The following is a 4199-nucleotide window of genomic DNA, read 5'->3' as shown; positions in this document are numbered from 1 at the left end:
CGGTGTCCCACGTTGTCCCACGTTGTCCCACGGTGTCCAACGATGTCCAACGGTGTCCCACGTTGTCCCACGTTGTCCCACGTTGTCCCACGTTGTCCCACGATGTCCCACGTTGTCCAACGATGTCCAACGGTGTCCCACGTTGTCCCACGTTGTCCTACGTTGTCCCACGTTGTCCCACGTTGTCCCACGTTGTCCCACGTTGTCCCACGTTGTCCCACGGTGTCCAAAGGTGTCCCACGTTGTCTCACGTTGTCCCACGGTGTCCAACGATGTCCAACGGTGTCCAACGGTGTCCCACGGTGTCCCACGTTGTCCCACGTTGTCCCACGGTGTCCAACGATGTCCAACGGTGTCCCACGTTGTCCCACGTTGTCCCACGTTGTCCCACGTTGTCCCACGTTGTCCCACGTTGTCCCACGTTGTCCCACGTTGTCCCACGTTGTCCCACGTTGTCCCACGTTGTCCCACGCTGTCCCACGTTGTCCCACGGTGTCCAACGGTGTCCAACGATGTCCAACGGTGTCCAACGGTGTCCCACGTTGTCCCACGTTGTCCCACGGTGTCCAACGATGTCCAACGGTGTCCCACGTTGTCCCACGTTGTCCCACGTTGTCCCACGTTGTTCCATGTTTTCCCACGTTGTCCCACGTTGTCCCACGGTGTCCAACGATGTCCAACGGTGTCCAACGGTGTCCCACGGTGTCCAACGGTGTCCCACGTTGTCCCACGTTGTCCCACGTTGTCCCACGTTGTCCAACGGTGTCCAACGGTGTCCAACGGTGTCCAACGATGTCCAACGATGTCCAACGATGTCCAACGGTGTCCAACGATGTCCAACGATGTCCAACGGTGTCCCACGATGTCCAACGATGTCCAACGATGTCCAACGGTGTCCAACGGTGTCCCACGTTGTCCCACGTTGTCCCACGTTGTCCCACGGTGTCCAACGATGTCCAACGGTGTCCCACGTTGTCCCACGTTGTCCCACGTTGTCCCACGTTGTCCCACGTTGTCCCACGTTGTCCCACGTTGTCCCACGTTGTCCCACGTTGTCCCACGTTGTCCCACGTTGTCCCACGTTGTCCCACGTTGTCCCACGTTGTCCCACGGTGTCCAACGGTGTCCCACGATGTCCACCGATGTCCAACGGTGTCCAACGGTGTCCAACGGTGTCCAACGGTGTCCAACGATGTCCAACGATGTCCAACGATGTCCAACGGTGTCCAACGGTGTCCCACGGTGTCCAACGGTGTCCCACGTTGTCCCACGTTGTCCCACGTTGTCCCACGTTGTCCCACGTTGTCCCACGTTGTCCCACGTTGTCCCACGGTGTCCAACGGTGTCCAACGATGTCCAACGGTGTCCAACGGTGTCCCACGTTGTCCCACGTTGTCCCACGGTGTCCAACGTTGTCCAACGGTGTCCCACGTTGTCCCACGTTGTCCCACGTTGTCCCACGTTGTTCCATGTTTTCCCACGTTGTCCCACGTTGTCCCACGGTGTCCAACGATGTCCAACGGTGTCCAACGGTGTCCCACGGTGTCCAACGGTGTCCCACGTTGTCCCACGTTGTCCCACGGTGTCCAACGGTGTCCAACGATGTCCAACGTTGTCCCACGTTGTCCCACGTTGTCCCACGTTGTCCCACGGTGTCCAACGGTGTCCAACGATGTCCAACGGTGTCCAACGGTGTCCAACGGTGTCCCACGATGTCCACCGATGTCCAACGGTGTCCAACGGTGTCCAACGGTGTCCCACGTTGTCCCACGTTGTCCCACGTTGTCCCACGTTGTCCCACGTTGTCCCACGTTGTCCCACGTTGTCCCACGTTGTCCCACGTTGTCCCACGTTGTCCCACGTTGTCCCACGTTGTCCCACGTTGTCCCACGTTGTCCCACGTTGTCCCACGTTGTCCCACGTTGTCCCACGTTGTCCCACGTTGTCCCACGTTGTCCCACGTTGTCCCACGTTGTCCCACGTTGTCCCACGATGTCCCACGTTGTCCCACGTTGTCCCACGTTGTCCCACGTTGTCCCACGTTGTCCCACGTTGTCCCACGTTGTCCCACGTTGTCCCACGGTGTCCAACGGTGTCCAACGATGTCCCACGTTGTCCCACGCTGTCCCACGTTGTCCCACGTTGTCCCACGTTGTCCCACGTTGTCCCACGTTGTCCCACGTTGTCCCACGTTGTCCCACGTTGTCCCACGTTGTCCCACGGTGTCCAAAGGTGTCCAACGATGTCCAACGGTGTCCCACGTTGTCCCACGTTGTCCCACGTTGTCCCACGGTGTCCAACGGTGTCCAACGATGTCCAACGGTGTCCAACGGTGTCCCACGATGTCCAACGATGTCCAACGATGTCCAACGGTGTCCAACGGTGTCCCACGGTGTGCAACGGTGTCCCACGTTGTCCCACGTTGTCCCACGTTGTCCCACGTTGTTCCATGTTTTCCCACGTTGTCCCACGTTGTCCCACGGTGTCCAACGATGTCCAACGGTGTCCAACGGTGTCCCACGGTGTCCAACGGTGTCCCACGTTGTCCCACGTTGTCCCACGTTGTCCCACGTTGTCCAACGGTGTCCAACGGTGTCCAACGGTGTCCAACGATGTCCAACGATGTCCAACGATGTCCAACGGTGTCCAACGATGTCCAACGATGTCCAACGGTGTCCCACGATGTCCAACGATGTCCAACGATGTCCAACGGTGTCCAACGGTGTCCCACGTTGTCCCACGTTGTCCCACGTTGTCCCACGGTGTCCAACGATGTCCAACGGTGTCCCACGTTGTCCCACGTTGTCCCACGTTGTCCCACGTTGTCCCACGTTGTCCCACGTTGTCCCACGTTGTCCCACGTTGTCCCACGTTGTCCCACGTTGTCCCACGTTGTCCCACGTTGTCCCACGTTGTCCCACGTTGTCCCACGGTGTCCAACGGTGTCCCACGATGTCCACCGATGTCCAACGGTGTCCAACGGTGTCCAACGGTGTCCAACGGTGTCCAACGATGTCCAACGATGTCCAACGATGTCCAACGGTGTCCAACGGTGTCCCACGGTGTCCAACGGTGTCCCACGTTGTCCCACGTTGTCCCACGTTGTCCCACGTTGTCCCACGTTGTCCCACGTTGTCCCACGTTGTCCCACGGTGTCCAACGGTGTCCAACGATGTCCAACGGTGTCCAACGGTGTCCCACGTTGTCCCACGTTGTCCCACGGTGTCCAACGTTGTCCAACGGTGTCCCACGTTGTCCCACGTTGTCCCACGTTGTCCCACGTTGTTCCATGTTTTCCCACGTTGTCCCACGTTGTCCCACGGTGTCCAACGATGTCCAACGGTGTCCAACGGTGTCCCACGGTGTCCAACGGTGTCCCACGTTGTCCCACGTTGTCCCACGGTGTCCAACGGTGTCCAACGATGTCCAACGTTGTCCCACGTTGTCCCACGTTGTCCCACGTTGTCCCACGGTGTCCAACGGTGTCCAACGATGTCCAACGGTGTCCAACGGTGTCCAACGGTGTCCCACGATGTCCACCGATGTCCAACGGTGTCCAACGGTGTCCAACGGTGTCCCACGTTGTCCCACGTTGTCCCACGTTGTCCCACGTTGTCCCACGTTGTCCCACGTTGTCCCACGTTGTCCCACGTTGTCCCACGTTGTCCCACGTTGTCCCACGTTGTCCCACGTTGTCCCACGTTGTCCCACGTTGTCCCACGTTGTCCCACGTTGTCCCACGTTGTCCCACGTTGTCCCACGTTGTCCCACGTTGTCCCACGTTGTCCCACGTTGTCCCACGTTGTCCCACGATGTCCCACGTTGTCCCACGTTGTCCCACGTTGTCCCACGTTGTCCCACGTTGTCCCACGTTGTCCCACGTTGTCCCACGTTGTCCCACGGTGTCCAACGGTGTCCAACGATGTCCCACGTTGTCCCACGCTGTCCCACGTTGTCCCACGTTGTCCCACGTTGTCCCACGTTGTCCCACGTTGTCCCACGTTGTCCCACGTTGTCCCACGTTGTCCCACGTTGTCCCACGGTGTCCAAAGGTGTCCAACGATGTCCAACGGTGTCCCACGTTGTCCCACGTTGTCCCACGTTGTCCCACGGTGTCCAACGGTGTCCAACGATGTCCAACGGTGTCCAACGGTGTCCCACGATGTCCAACGATGTCCAACGATGTCCAACGGTGTCCA

This window comes from Bombus terrestris, unplaced genomic scaffold (genome assembly GCF_910591885.1).
Source record: "Bombus terrestris unplaced genomic scaffold, iyBomTerr1.2, whole genome shotgun sequence".
Lineage (NCBI taxonomy): Eukaryota > Metazoa > Arthropoda > Insecta > Hymenoptera > Apidae > Bombus > Bombus terrestris.
The sequence above is the reverse complement of the archived record's forward strand: the minus strand, read 5'-3'. Positions refer to the sequence as shown.